Raw genomic sequence first — 16,600 nt, 5'->3', positions numbered from 1 at the left:
ATCAGCCTAGATTACAGGCTCCATTCTCTGGAATGGTGCTTGAACCGACAACCCTCTGATATAAAGGCAAGAGAGCTGCCCACTGAGCAAAGGCTGACAAGTGTTCTGGGTGAAGCCTTCACGGAGCTAGGGGCAGGTGTTTGGGGGAATGGTATGACCTGCTCCAGGCACTACAAGAACTGTCACCCAACCCAACAACAACCCCAGATGAGGTAGGCAAACCACTCTTACCCAGCTGCCTTTCGCTGAACTCTGTGCGGCCAAACTAATCCTGAAGCAAAGGACACTAAAGAAAAAAGAAAGGCTTACATTTATATAACGCCTTTCATGACCTAAGGATGTCCCAAAGTCCTTTACAGTCAATGAAGTACTTTTGAAGTATAGTCACTGTTGTAATGTAGGAAACGTGGCAGCCAATTTGCCAGCAAGGTCCCACAAACAGCAAAGTGATAATGACCAGATCATCTGTTTTTTAGTGATGTTGGTTGAGGGATAAATATTGGCCAGGACACCAGGGAGAACTCCCCTGCTCTTCTTTAAAATAGTGCCATGGACCTTTTACATCCATCTGAGAGGGCAGACGGGACCTCGATTTAAAGTCTCATCTGAAAGACGGCAGTGCAGCCCCTCCTCAGTATTGCACAGGGGTGACAGCCTACATTTTGTTCTCAATTTATCAATTAGGGACAATAAGGACGGGAGGCTCCAGTGTGAAATGCTGCATCAGCAAAATGTACAAACACGGCACCAATAGAAAGCAATGAACGTGGTGTTTTAGGGGCTGTAAAGAAAGGACATGCCTGAAACAATGACCATGAGAAGATTAACTGGCTGACGATGAAAAGGATCCGCGGACCACCGAGGTGACTGGGTTAAAATCTTATCCGTGGTTAAAGCACAATGTTGTGGAAGGGTCTTGCCTGTGGTTGTATGGGTGGTAATAAGAACATAAGAAATAGGAGCAGGAATAGGCCATACGGCCCCTCGAGCCTGCTGCGCCATTCAATAAGATCATGGCTGATCTTCGACCTCAACTCCACTTTCCCTCCCGATCCCCATATCCCTTAATTCCCTTCGAGTCCAAAAATCTATCAATCTCAGCCTTGAATATACTCAATGACTGAGCATCCACAGCCCTCTGGGGTAGAGAATTCCAAAGATTCACAGCCCTCTGAGTGAAGTGCGATAATGTGGGAAATTTACCTCAGTGAGTATGCGAACTGCCCTTTTATTGTTTACCACTTGTTGGGAGGCCCAGTGGGACTCTTACAATTCAGGCCACCTCCCTAACACTTTTAATTACGTTCACAATAAAACAATAGCAGTTCCCATAAGCAGACTGAAACTGAAAGTTGAACCCTTATGCGTGACGTGAATAGAATAACATGCCACAAGAACAGCAATTACTCTGTTACTGCAGTGATACATAACAGAATCCACGTGTAATGTTCTTCTGTCCACTCTGAAAGGCGATAAATATTACAGTGTTTGACTATTATATTCAGGCTAAAATTGAAGTTTATTTACAAGTTAGACAATTATACAGAAGCAGGAGAAGAATACAGTGAGAAACCAATAGTTCAATATTTGGCTTACTCATACATGAACTGCTCCAAACAATAAACCGGCTGAAATCTTGGCCGTTCTTTTCAGCAGCTTTTGACTGTGAGGTTCTAATGAAACATTATATGGTAATGACTCCATGAAGTCTCTCTTAATCAACTCTCATGGAATAGGCAGAGAATTTTCACTTCTGTAATTTAATCATCTCCTGTCCTCCACCTAATCACACTCCGTTCTCTTTTTTCTCTCCGCCCTTTTTTCCCCGACTCTGTTCCTCCTTCCAAGCTGTCTGACTGTAACATTTTCCTGTTCTGATGAAGGGGTCATCAATCTGAAACATTAATCCTGCCTCTCTCTTTCCGCAGATACTGCCTGACTTGCTCAGCGTTTCCAGCATTTTCTGCTTTTATTTCGGATTTCCAGCATCTGCAAAAAAAAAAACCATCCTTGATATCTGTTTCAGATCTACAAAAATAAAATACCAATTATACTTGTCAATGATTTTGTTAGTTCCAGTTGAAATCCTACCAGGACTTTGGTCCAGACAACCCAAATGTGGTCAACAAGCTGTAGATACAGTGAGTTTTTCCTTGAGATACAGCTGGCTGAAGCTAATCTCTTTTTTAACATGAATCTTTTCTAAAATTACAAGATCACAAGATAGGTACGGAGGAGAGAGGCCATTCGGCCCATTTTAGTTCATCCATCCAGATAGACCCTACTGTTCCCCTTCCGACCCCACAATGCAGCATCTGCTTGTTTCTTAAATGAATCCTAGATTTCCGCCTCTACCACCCTTCCAGGTGTTGATCGCTCAGTGTGAAGAAGAATTTCCTAATATTAGTCCTAAATTTGCTTTTTAACTATTTAAATCTGTGCTCCTTTGTCCTACACTCACAACTTAATTTAAAGTTGGAACATAAGTCGGCCAATAAGGCCCTCGAGATTGTTCCGCCATTCAATTTATTTTATATTCGTTCATGGGATGTGGGCGTCGCTGGCAAGGCCAGCATTTATTGCCCATCCCTAATTGCCCTTGAGAAGGTGGTGGTGAGCCGCCTTCTTGAACCGCTGCAGTCCGTGTGGTGAAGATTCTCCCACAGTGCTGTCAGGAAGGGAGTTCCAGGATTTTGACCCAGCGACGATGAAGGAACGGCGATATATTTCCAAGTCGGGATGGTGTGTGACTTCGAGGGCAATGTGCAGGTGGTGGTGTTCCCATGTACCTGCTGCTCTTGTCCTTCTAGGTGGTAGATGTGGCGGGTTTTGGAGGTGCTGTCGAAGAAGCCTTGGCGAGTTGCTGTAGTGCATCCTGTGGATGGTACACACTGCAGCCACTGTGCGCTGGTGGTGAAGGGAATGAATGTTTAGGGTGGTGGATGAGGTGCCAATCAAGCAGGCTGCTTTCCCCTGATGGTGTCGAGCTTCTTGAGTGTTGTTGGAGCTGCACTCATCCAGGCAAGTGGAGAGTATTCCATCACATTCCTGAGTTGTGCCTTATAGATGGTGGAAAGGCTTTGGGGAGTCGGGAGGTGAGTCACTCGCCGCAGAATACCCAGCCTCTGACCTGCTCTTGTAGCCACACTATTTATATGGCTGGTCCAGTTAAGTTTCTGGTCAATGGTGAATCCCAGGTGGGGGATTCGGCGATGGTAATGCCGTTGACTGTTATGGGGAGGTGGTTAGACTCATGGCTGACCTGTACCTCAATTCTATTTACCTGCCTTTGTTCCATATCTCTTGATACCCTTACCCAACAAAAATCTATCGATCTCAGCCTTGAAAGCTCCAGTTGGCCCCCCAGCATCCACAGCTTCTTGGAGCAGGTAATTTCAGATTTCCACTACCCTTTGTGTGAAGAAGTGTTTCCTGATTTCACTCCTGAATGACCTAGCTCTAATTTTAATATTGTGCCCCGTTGTTCTGGATTCCCCCACCAGACGAAATAGCTTCTCTGTTTTTAACCTATTGAATTATTTTACTATTTTAAACACCTCAATTAGGTCACCCCTCAACTTTCTAAACTCAAGGGAATACAACCCAAGTTTATGCAACCTGTCCTCATAATCTAACGCTTTAAGTCCTGGCATAATTCTAATGAATCTGCACTGCATCCTCTCCAACGCCAATATATCCTTCCTGAGGTGCGGTGCCCAAAGCTAAATGCAATATTGCAGTTGGGGTCTGACCAAGGCTTTGTACAAATGAAGCATCACTTCCTCCCATTTATATTCCAGCCCCCTTGAGATAAAGGCCAACATTCTGTTAGCCTTTTCATTACTTTTTGTATCCATGCACTAGCTTTTGGTAATTTGTGTACCTGGACTCCCAAATTCCTTTCCTCCTCCACAGCTCCTAGCCTCTCGCCATTAAGAAAATATTCCAATTTGTCTTTCTTGGATACAAAATGGATGATCTCGCACTTCCCCAAATTGAACTTCATCTGTCATAGTTTTGCCCACTCACTTAATCTGTCAATGTCCCTTTGTAACTTCTTGCTCTCATCTACACAACTTACTATGCCTCCTTATGTAGTGTTAACTGCAAACTTGGATGTACAACACTTTATCCCTTCACTTAAGTCATTGATATTTATGGTGAAAAGCTGAGGCCCGAGTACAGATCCCTGGGGAACACCATTCATCCCATCTCACCAATCAGAGTATATTCCCTTCATGCCTACTCTTTGTCTCCTACCTCCCAACCAATTACCAACCTACGTCCAATTCCGTGGCCTTTTAGTTTTGCTAAGAATCTCTTGTGTAGAAACTTGTCAAGTTACTTCTGGAAATCCATATAGACAACATCCATAGACACTCCCCTGTCTACCATGTTAGTGACTTCCTCAAAAAATTCAACTAGATTATCCAGACATGGCCTATCCTTCACAAATCCATGCTGACTCTCTTTGATCAGCTCATACTTGTTCAAGTGCTCAGTCACTCTGTCCCACTTGATAGATTCCAGTAACATTCCTATAACTGACGTTAAACTGACAGGTGTGTAGTTTCCTGGTTTCTCCCTCCCTCCTTTGATAAATAATGGAGTGACATTTGCAATTTTCCAATCCAAAGGTTATTATCTTATGTACCTTATCTTATGTGTGCTTTTAATGTGGTAAAACGTCCCAAGGTGCTTCATAGGAGCGTTATCAAACAAAATTTGACACTGAGTCACATAAGGAGATATTAGAACAAGTGACCAAAAGCTTAGTCAAAGAGTTTTAAGGAGCTTGTTAAAGGAGGAGCAAGAGGTAGAGAGGTGGAAAGGTTTAGGGAGGGAATTCCAGAGCTTAGGGTCTAGGCAGATGAAGATACAGCTGCCAGTGGTGAAAATCGGGGCTGTGCAAGAGTCCAGATTGGAGAAGCGCAGAGATCTTGGAGGTTTGTAGGGCTGAAGGAGGTTACAGAGATAAGGGAGGGCGAGGCCATGGAGATCTACAAGACCTCTCCTCAGTTTCCTCCTTTCAAGGCTGATCACGAGCCCGTCCACGACAAAGCAACGGTTCTGGAAGACTTCCACGAACTTGAGAAAACTTTAGAGGACATCAATATACCAAAGGGCTTGAATCCTGGCAGAAATACACCAAAAGCACGGCAGATTCTATTGGGAGCAGTGAATGTAAAGTTATAGAAATAAATAAGATGCAGTGGGACAGCTCCACTCGAGGAGGACTCCTGCAATCCTATCGTTAAAACAAGAGATTCCGCACAACTGGGAAACTTAGTAGAGAGCTCGATTCTCCAAGGCCTCAGTAATGGCATGAAGTTTCAGCAGTCAGGTAAAGTAAGAGGGGAGCAGGAAAGAAAAGCGGATCAGTAACTTTTAAGTATTTTCTAAAAGGGCAACACTGGCAGGTGTAGATTTAAAGGGACAGTGCATGAAAAGTTAAGTGGAGAGGCACTACAGTGAAAGAAATCATCTGGGTGAAGTAGATGACAAAAGCAACCCCCCCAAGAAAGAATTGCATTTCTATAGCACCTTTCACAACCACAAGGTGCCCCAAAGCACTTTACAGTCAATTTTTAAAAATGTAGCCTCTGTTGTAATGTAGGAAATCCAGCAGCCAATTTGCACACCGCAAGGTCTCACAAACAGCAATGTGATAATGACCAAATAATCTGATTTTTAGTGATATTGGTTGAGGGATAAATATTGTCCAGGACAATGGGGAGAACTCTCCTTCAAAATAGTGTCATGAATCTTTGACATCCACCTGAGGCCTTAATTTAACATTTGATCCAAACCATGACACCTCTGGCAATGTAGCACTCCCTCTGTACTGCACTAGAGTAGAAGCCTAGATTTTGCACTTAAGTCCCTTGAGTGAGACTTGAACCCACAACTTTCTGATATCAGAGGTGAGAGTGTGAGCCACAGCAAAGAGCTGAAACCAAATCAAATAAAAATACTCAAGGGGAGTAGAAAGTGAAACAAAGCTCCCAAGGGAACTCAAAATTAAAAGAGGGCACCAAATAGAAAGAAAATCGAAAGGGAACATGTGAGATATAAAAGCAAGACCAAAAGAGGGTAACGGGAGAAAGATAAGAAAGGGAAACGGCCAAAAGTAATATAATTATGATGGAGGCTGTGAGGTGTGTTTGCTGTGGGCCATCTACAAAGAGAGGGCCAGGTACAATGGAGGAGTGAAGAGATAGAAAAAAATAGTGATAGAATCTTACAGCTCAGAAGGAGGCCATTCAGCCCTTCGTGCCTGTGCCAGCTCTTTGAAAGAGCTATCCAATTAGTCCCACTCCCCCGCTCTTTCCCCATAGCCCTGCAATTTTTTCCTTTTCAAGTATTTATCCAATTCCCTTTTGAAAGTTACTAATGAATCTGCTTCCACCGCCCTTTCAGGCAGCGCATTCTGAATCCTAACAACTCGCTGCGTAAAAAACATTTTCCTCATCTCCCCTTTGGTTCCTTTGCCAATTAATTTAAATCTGTCTCCTCTGGTTGCCAAATTGTTAGAGTTCAATTCCCACTTAAGTCATCGGAAGGTTAGATGTGAAGACTGTCTGTTTAGGTAAACAGTTATAGCCTTTAGCAGCAAGGTGCAGGAACTCAGAAGTACAGACAGAAGAGAAGGGATTTTTGAGGTCTACACTTAAGCCAAGGAGGGACAAAGAGTCTTGCGAGGAACATTGAGGTAGCAATGGAAAAAATCATTTAAACTAGCCAGGCGGAGTGAAGACAGGGAGAAAACAGGATCCCAGATGAGGCGAATCGTAGGGCAGAAGGCAGTCTGCAGTGACTACGAACTCTGAAACGCAGAGGGACACACAGGAACTGGAGACCAGGAATATTCAGGCACTGGGAGGCTGGAGAGGAGACAAGGATATAATAAGATGGATATACATGAATGTTAGAAACATTAGAGATAAGATGCTGGAATTGGAGACTGTTGTGGCAGTAGGGAACTATGATGTGATGGGAGTATCAGAAACATGGTTTAACCCAAAGGATGGAAGTGAGTATAACACTAAGGTGTATAGAGTGTGTAGAAAAGAAGGTTGTGTATCCTTATATGTCTTTCACCTTGCACTATATATATACCTGGGAGGTAAAAGAAGTTGATCCAGTGAGGGGTAGATAGCTACAAAATGAACCACTCTGGGTAGACACACTAACACTAAATAATTCAAGTTAACACCAGGCTCCTGAATTTTCTCTGACTTTCTGCCACTGCGTCATTACATCATCGTCGGAAGTACAGCTTAAGACAGAAACCGAGTTTTTGACCCACTTCTGATGAATTTACGATGTATCCTATGGACCATCGGGTCAGGAGAAGAAGGAAGACAATTTGCTCTCTGGGGAGATTGGAAGGGTACGTGAGAACAAGAAAGTTATTGAATGGGAGACTTCAATCAACCAAATATAAACTGGGAAAATCCAAGTGGCTTGGATTCAGAGTTGGTCGATGTAATGCTTTATGGCCTAGTGTGTCAAGGAAACTATGAGAGGCATTGTTCATCTTGATCGGGTTTTCCTCAGTGACCCAGAAAATGTACCAGATATGGAAGTCATAGCACCCCTGGGGGACAATGGCCGTGGAATAATAATGATCTGGTATTTAGAAATAAAACTAAAATCAGGTGCCAGTTTCTTAACTACTAAAGGACCAATTCAATGAAATAAAGGAAAAGTTGATGCAAATAAATTATGGTAGGTTGTCCAACAATACTTAACCAGAAGACAAATGGTGTCTTTAAGGTGTAAACTTCAAACTCCACATCTGATTCAAGGCCAAAACTGATAACTTCCATGTTACTTATTTCTGTTCCTACCCCTATGTCCATACAATCCTGCTCACCTCTCACCCCTGTCCTTGCTGACCTTTTTTTAGGCTTCCCTCCATGCATCTATTCCAAAAAATTAATCTTCATCTTCAAATCCATCCAAGGCTTCACTTCTCCCGACTTCCAAAAAACTACAGTCTTATAATCCTCTTTTCTTCCTACTCTCATCCCCTCAGCTTTAACCTCCTCCCTCCACTCTCCCATTGATGATAGAGCCTTCAGCTATCTTTTTAAAAATTCGTTCATGGGATGTGGGCGTCGCTGGCGAGGCCGGCATTTATTGCCCATCCCTAATTGCCCTCGAGAAGGTGGTGGTGAGCCGCCTTCTTGAACCGCTGCAGTCCGTGTGGTGACGGTTCTCCCACAGTGCTATTAGGAAGGGAGTTCCAGGATTTTGACCCAGCGACAATGAAGGAACGGCGATATATTTCCAAGTCGGGATGGTGTGTGACTTGGAGGGGAACGTGCAGGTGGTGTTGTTCCCATGTGCCTGCTGCTCTTGTCCTTCTAGGTGGTAGAGGTCGCAGGTTTGGGAGGTGCTGTCGAAGAAGCCTTGGCGAGTTGCTGCAGTGCATCCTGTGGATGGTACACACTGCAGCCACAGTGCGCCGGTGGTGAAGGGAGTGAATGTTTAGGGTGGTGGATGGGGTGCCAATCAAGCGGGCTGCTTTATCTTGGATGGTGTCGAGCTTCTTGAGTGTTGTTGGAGCTGCACTCATCCAAGCAACCCCATCTAGACCTCTCTCCCTAAATCTCACCACCTCATTACATCTTTCCCACTTCCTCAAAATCTACCTCTTCTCCTGATCCCTTCCTACTCCCACGTGGGTCCGTTCACCTCCATTGCAAAGTACCTTGAGATGTTTTCTTCATCAGACCTAACATATCTACGCAAGTTGTTGTTGTGAAGGAAAGAGACAATTCTTAGCCCAGCACATCTGCAGTAAATGAGCCAGGCAAGAATTATTCCAAAAAACAAAGTGTGTGGAAATGGTGAAGGTGGCAAAGGTTTACAAAGCAAGGGCAAAACTGGAGGAACGAAATGCAGCTGTACCTTTCTGCCTCATGAGTGAGAGGGTACAAGCCCCAGATTTATGATTAAGAAAGAAGGAACTTGCATTTATATAGCGTCTTTTATGCCTTCAGGTCATCTCAAAGTGCTTCACAACTAATGAATTACCTTTCAAGTGCAGTCCCTCTTGTTATGTAGATTAATACGTCATCTCATTCTCAGTGTAGGGGAACTTAATTTATGGATCAAATAACAGTGGGGATTATATAATGTTCAATATTCACATTGCACAAAGTTTTTTCTTAATAAAATATATAATATCGCTCAATATTTTATGTTGAGGTCTTTTTGAAAAAAAAACCCTTCTGCTAACACATCACATGGTATCAGCTGTGGCTCAGTGGGTAGCCTCTGCCTCTGAGTCAGAAGGTCATGGGTTCAAGTCCCACTCCAGTGACTTGAGCCCATAATCTAGACTGATACTTCAGTGCAGTACTGAGGGAGTGCTTGGAGGGGTGCCACAATTGAACCAAATCCTATCCTCACCTGTCATCCTTGCTACAGCGGCCTCTGAAGAGAGATCAGAAAGAGAGACCCGTGACTGATTCCCTCTAACCCAGCATATGACCACTGTAGTCAATTCTGCCAACCCTGCACAGACTGCTGATCAGAGCACGGGCCTTTGTGGAGTTTACGGCTGAGCAACTTATGACCTTAACCAGCTAAACCATCAGAGGAGGCCTAAACCAAATTGCCAATGTCTATGGCTGCTGTCCTGCCAATGTGTTGATGGACTGGTTGTGAGGTTTTCAGCACACAATGGTATTCACAAGAATAGTGACTGCTCTGTTCAATCGCTGTAAATGACAGCATTATTCATAGAGTCGTACATCCAACAGATTAATGATTGGGTTAGTCACATATGACTATATTTCTGTAGTTAACTTCAATGTCAGTTTGGCTTAGTTGGTTGTATTCTTATGGGGGTTCAAACTCCATTTCAGGACTTCAACACATAATCTAAGCTAACACTTCAGTGGAGTACTGAGGGAGTGATGCGTAGTTGGAGGTGCAGACTTTTGGATGAGGCATCCATCTGTCTGCTCAGATGGACATAAAAGATTCCATGGCACCACTTGAATGAGAGCAGGAATGAAATAAAAAGAGAAAGACTTGCATTTATATAGCACCTCAGGATGTCCCAAAGTGCTTTACAGCCAATTAAGTACTTTTGAAGTGTAGTCACTGTTGTAATGTAAGAAACATGGCAGCCAATTTGCACACAGCAAGCTCCCACAAACAGCAATGTGATAATGACCAGATAATCTGTTTTAGTGATGTTGATTGAGGGATAAATATTGGCCAGGACACCAGGGAGAACTCTCCTGCTCTTCTTCAAAATAGTGCCATGAAATCTATTACATCCACCTGAGAGAGCAAACAGGACCTCGGTTTAATATTTCATCCAAAAGACAGCACCTCCAACAGTACAGCACTCTCCTGGAGTGCCAGCCTAGATTTTGTGCTTAAGTCTCTGGAGCAGGACTTGAACCCATATCATTTTGCCTCAGGGGAAAAGAGTGCTGCTACCCACTGAGCCACAGCTGGCACCTTTGAGGTTGACAAAGAATTATTCAACAGACTCTTTGGAAGTCATGATGCCAACCTCTGCCCCACCCCAATCTAACCCTTGTCTGGCTTTGGTCCTGGAAGAAGGTGGCTTCTGTGGCGAGGGTTTCCAAACCTCCCATCTTAATTGCAACAGTCCTGATTTTTAATTGCGCTGTCCCTTTTGCTGACTGATTGGCTCAGGACCAATAAATAACCTGAGATTTTTGCTATATTCGTTTTTCTTTAATTTAAATCTGAGCTGTCAGCTGGAATTTTATAAGAACAGAACGCTGAAACTAATCTATTAATAGAATCTCCTGCTCCATGCCAATGATGCTCAGAGAAATTATCCTTCCCTTATCACTCAGCCGCCTGCCTCCCCCAGCCAGTCTGCTCACTTCAAACAAAAACTCGCAACTTTTGAATAGGCAGAAGGTTTCCAAAAAAAACATACAATGCACAGTGAAGGAAGGGGCTGAGGCTGTGCGGCCAGGAGTCTACACGCCTGCTTCACAATAACGTGCCAGCCGCGACTCCATGGGTAACACTCTCGCGTCTGTGTCGGAAAGTGGCGGGTTGAAGCCCCACTCCAGATACTTGAGCACAAAAATCTCGACTGAGACTCCCAGTGCAGCACTGACGGAGTGCTGCACTGTCAGAGGTGCCGTCTTTCAGATGAGACGTTAAACCAAGGCCCCGTCTGCCCTCTCAGGTGGGAAGATGCTGTAACACTATTCCGAAAAAGAGCAGGGGAGTGCTCCCTGGTGTCCTGGCCAATATTTATCCCTCAACCAACATCACTAAAGCAGATTATCCGGTCATAATCACCTTGCTGTTTGTGGGATCTTGCTGTGCTCAAATTTTCTGCAGCGTCTCCTACATTACAACAGTGACTACACTTCAAAAGTACTTCACTGGCTGTAAAGCACTTTGGGATGTGCTGAGGTCATGAAAAGCTCTATAGAAATGAGAGTTTATTTTTTTTTATCTGCCTCAGTAAGGGCACAGGGCTCAACGCCCCCCCACCCCGCAGTGAATTAATTGGTAAAGTCAGCTTGTATCTAGGCCAGAAGATGACAGGTTGGATTCTCATTCTGTTTGCTGATCCTAGCAGGATCAGGTTGTTAAGGTAAAAGGGATGTTACAAGATGCCTTGACGATCCTGGTTTGAGGAAAGGTCATTCAGCCGGAGTCCCCGAGTCCTGATCGCCATTCAGTGGCTCCCTGATCAAAGCTTGTGAATTTAAAATAAAATTGCTGGACTATAACTTGGTGTTGTAAAATTGTTTACAATTGTCAACCCCAGTCCATCACCGGCATCTCCACATCCTGATCAAAGTGCGCATGGCAATAGGATTGGGCTCGGCTGTAATGGTCCAATAGCCTTGCCAACACTCACGAATGTGGCCAACTAGGGGCAAGATATCCCAGTGCTGCCAAGGGCCATGGCTGGCACCACATCAACAACAACAACTTCTTGCATTTATATAGCGCCTTTAATGTAGTAAAACATCCCAAGACGCTTCACAGGAGCGTAATCAAACAAAATTTGACACCGAGCCACAGATGTTAGGATAGGAAGAGGTAGGTTTTAAGGAGCATCTTTAAAGAGGAGAGAGAGGTGGGGAGGCAGAGAGGTTATGAGAGGGAATTCCAGAACTTAGGGCCTAGGCAGCTGAAGGCACGGGATAAAAGGAGAAAAAAAATGGGGGGATAAAATCAAAGGAAAGAAGGTTGGAGATAAGTTGAATCCATGCTGCAGACACTAAAATCCTGATGACTGACCTCGACTCTTGATGGGTTAATGTAACCCGTGTTTATTTAATCCTCAGCATGTCAGAGAAAATAACATGACTTTTACACATGTGCCTGATAACAGGATATGAGTGTGTTCCAGTTTGGCAGATCGAGAGTCAGCCGATGAAATTTTTTCTTCCATCTGCCGCAAGTGGTGAATTGCTAATTAAAGCAATAGTGAAGGGGTGGAGTGGACATATAAAAGGGACCTCTAATCTCAGAAGCGAATTCCACATCCTCACAACTCTGTGTGTGAAGAGGTTTCTCCTGCCTTCTATCTATGACTCTTGTTCTCGACCCTTCAATGACTGGAAACGGGCTTCTTTCAGAATTCTAAACACTTCTATCATATCGCCCTGTAATCTACGCTGTTCCAGACCCAACTTTTTAAATCTTTCTTTGTATTTCCTCATACCAGGCAGTGCCTTAGTGAACATGTGTTGTACCTTCACTAAAGCCTCAATATCCTAACTATAGTGTGAAGCCCAATACTGCACACAGTATCTGAGGTCATATTAAGGTTTTATACAGGCTCATCATTATCTCTTGGCTTTTATATACTATACCTCTTGTGATAAAACCTAGAATTCCATTAGCTTTCATCATTAACATTTTTTTTAAAGCCATAACAACCTGAGGTGCTGCCTTTACTGTCCTGTGAACCTGTCCCCCCAAATCTCTGCTCTTCCACAGCCCCGAGCCTACATCCATTCCGAGTATAATTACTGCTGTGATTTATCTTATCAAAATCTATCCCCTCACACTTACTGACATTGAATTCTACCAGTCACATCTTAGCCCATTCCCCCATCTTATTAATATCCCTTTGCAGCTTCCTTTGGTCTTCTAAAGAATTAACTGTAGCTTCTATCATCTGCAAATTTCTACACCATTCCCTCTAGGCTAATATCCAAACCATTGATGTGCACAGTGAACCAAAGTGACCCCAGAACTGAACCCTGAGGGACACCACTACCCACTTCCAACCACTCTGAACAACTCCCCTTAACTCCTATTCTCTGTTTTCTCCATTCTAACCAATATTTTTATCCCGTTTGCTATCCTCCCTCTAATTCCATAATGCTTAATCTTCAATGTGGTACCTTGTCAAAGGCTTTCCTAAAATCTATGTATAATACATCAACTGCGTTTCCCTCATCTATCATGTCTGTAACATAGAATTACATAGAATGTAGAGCACAGAAACAGGCCATTCGGCCCAACAGGTCCATGCCAGTTTTAGTGCTCCCCACGAGCCTCATCCCTCCCTACTTCATCTAACCCTGTCTGAATACCCCTCCATTCCTTTCTCCCTTATGTGTTTATCTAGCTTCCCCTTAAATGTATCTTTGTCGCCTCTGCTACACCTTGTGGTAACGAGTTCCACATTCTAACCGCTCTCTGGGTAAAGAAGTTTCTCCTGAATTCCCTATTGGATTTATTAGTGACTATCTTATATTTATGGCCCCTAGTTCTGGTCTCCCCCGCAAGTGGAAACACCTTCTCTATGTTTACCCTATCAAACCCTTTCATCATCTTAAAGACCTCTATCAGGTCACCCTGTTACCTCCTCAAAAATTTCTATGGGGTCTGTCAAGCGTGATCATCCCTTTTGAAATCTGTGTTGGCTACTTCTAACTATCTTCTCTTTATCTAGATACATGCTAATTTCATCCTTAATTGAAGATGAAATGATTTGTCCTACCGCAGATGTTAAACTAACTGACCTGTAAATACCCGGATTAGCTCTGTCCCTCTTTTTAAAAATGTTTATTATATTGGTCAATCTCCAGTCCTCCAGCACACATCCAATCGAGCCTGAAATATAATTTCTAGGGCCATGGAAATTTCCTCCCTCACTTCCCTCAGGATTTCCGGTTGCATCCCATCTGGCGATTTGTCTTCCTTTAACTTAACTAACATATCAAAAATATTCCTTTTATCCATCACAATATCATTCATCTCAACCACTTCAAGATTCATCTCCTCTCTGATATCCTTCTCCTTAGAAAAGACAAATGCAAAGTACTGATTAAATATCTCATCCATTCTTCGATGATCCTCTATAAATGGACAATAGGAACATTGGAACAGGAGTAGGCCATTCAGCCCCTCGTGCCTGCTCTGCCATTTGATAAGATCATGGCTGATCTGTGATCTAACTCCATATACCTGCCTTTGGCCCATATCCCTTAATACCTTTGGTTGCCAAAAAGCTATCTATCTCAGATTTAAATTTAGCAATTGAGCTAGTATCAATTGCCGTTTGCGGAAGAGAGTTCCAAACTTCTACCACCCTTTGTGTGTAGAAATGTTTTCTAATCTCACTCCTGAAAGGCCTGGCTCTAATTTTTAGACAATCCTCTCCTCTCGGTGGTCCCACCTTACTTTTAACAATCCTCTTTTTCCTGATATACTTGTAAAATACTTCACTGTTTCTTTTGATGTTTTTTGAATTTTATTCCCGTACTCCCTCTTATCCCGCTCTTAACCTTTTATTTATATTCGCATAATCTCCTTTAGTTTTTTCATTATTATAATTTCATAGTCCTTGCAGGTCGTCTTCTTCAATTCTAATTAGTGTCTAATCTCTTCATTTATCATCAAGGTCATCTTAAAACTACTGGTAGTTTCCTTTTTTTAATGGAATATGCTTATTCGGTACCTTTGCAATCTCTTTTTCAAAAACATACCATGGTTGCTCTTCAGTCCTGTGTGATCATTTCTCCTTCCACCTAGCTCGCTCCGCTGGGTAGAGATTCTGGTAGTGCCAAAACAGGCAGCATCACATGGGTTGCCTGCTATATACCCCGCTCGATATTTGGTTCCAATGAAGTCAGTGTATAACAGGCGGCTGAGGCGATGTTGACCATCGTGTGTTATCAGTCAAGACAGAGTTCTACCCCTCATCTTTCTGAAGTCTGCCCCAATCCAATCTGGCGTTCGAGTCTTTGAACTGACCTTTCTCTCCCGGTATCCTGGCCAACATTTATCCCTCAACCAACGCCATCAAAACAGGTGATCTGGCCACCCATCACATTGCTGTTTGTGAGATCTTGCTGTGCGCAACTTGGCTGCTGCGGTGGGCTACAAAACAACGGTGACTACACTTGAAAACGGCTTCATTGGCTGTGAGGCGCTTTGGGATGCCCTGAGAACATGAAAGGCGCTATATAAATGCAAGTTCTTTCTCCTATATAGGGGTTTCCGTCACTTTAGAAACTGGCAGTGCACACACCTGATTGACACCGATAGCAGCTTTAAAGCCACTATCACAATTATTGCTTTCTGCCTGCGGAAAACCTGATCACTGGTGTGTACAGCTCGGCTAAGCCCTCACAAAACATCATGAGCAGTTGACTGACCTCTTGTGCTGGCAGCATTGTGCCTGCAGGGGAGAAACCAGACCTTAAGGTGTTACTCTGTGCTGCCTCATTTCTATCACCACTGGGGCAGAAGTCAGCCAGGAGCTGTGCTATAATGTGAATCGTGCTCAGATTAGCTGTGTCTCTGTGGGTAGCAATCTTGCCTCTGAGCGCAGAACGTCAGGGGTCTCAAGTCCCACTCCAGAGACTTGGGTACAAAATCTAAGCTGACACTCCAGTGCAGTATTGAGGGAGTGCTGCACTGTCGGAGGTGCCGTCTTTCGGAAAAGATGTTAAACTGAGGCCCCGTTTGCCCTCTCAGATGGTCATAAAAAATCCCATGGCACCCTTTCAAAGAAGAGCAGGGGAGATCTCTCCAACGTACTGGCCAATATTTATCCCCCAACCAACATCACTGAAACAGATTATCTGTTCATTTTTCTCACCGCTGTTTGTGGGATTTTGCTGTGCGCAAATTGGCTGCCGAATTTCCTACATTATAATAGTGACTGCACTTCAAAAGCATGTCATTGGCTGTAAAGTGCTTTGGGACATCCTGATGCCATGAAAGGCGCTATATAAATGCAAGTCTTTCTTTTTTAGATTAAGCTACAGTAATGATTTTTCTCCAGGCCCTTGTTGGCTTGTTCAGGGGTCTTTGAATCAAGGTGACTGCCATTGCCCTCCAGAGGAGAACTCTAGCTAGAGCAGTGTAGCTACTCCTTTGCCCAGGGGTGCCAAGGCCAATTACAGCCTTCCTTCCGATAACCTGGCCAACATTAGCTAACTCAGCATAGGCTGGATGTCACACCAGGGAGTTTGTTAGTCAGACCTCACCTGGAGTACTGCGTACAGTTTTGGTCTCCTCATCTAAGGAAGGATACTCTTGCCTTAGACGCGGTGCGACGAAGATTCACCAGATTGATTCCTGGGATGAGAGGGTTGTCCTA

At 43.8% G+C, this 16,600-nt stretch overlaps 1 long non-coding RNA gene across 1 annotated transcript in view; it reads right to left on the bottom strand.

Moving 5' to 3' along the window:
* Positions 1–1,495: 1,495 nt before the first annotated feature.
* Positions 1,496–16,600, bottom strand: part of LOC137304308 (uncharacterized) — a 32,501-nt gene continuing 17,396 nt past the window's right edge. The window contains exon 3 of the long non-coding RNA XR_010958550.1: positions 1,496–1,989. This is a non-coding gene — a long non-coding RNA (uncharacterized lncRNA). The remainder of the gene's footprint in view (positions 1,990–16,600) is intronic.

Source organism: Heptranchias perlo, chromosome 37 (assembly GCF_035084215.1).
Source record: "Heptranchias perlo isolate sHepPer1 chromosome 37, sHepPer1.hap1, whole genome shotgun sequence".
NCBI classification, from domain to species: domain Eukaryota; kingdom Metazoa; phylum Chordata; class Chondrichthyes; order Hexanchiformes; family Hexanchidae; genus Heptranchias; species Heptranchias perlo.
The sequence above is the reverse complement of the archived record's forward strand: the minus strand, read 5'-3'. Positions and strand labels throughout refer to the sequence as shown.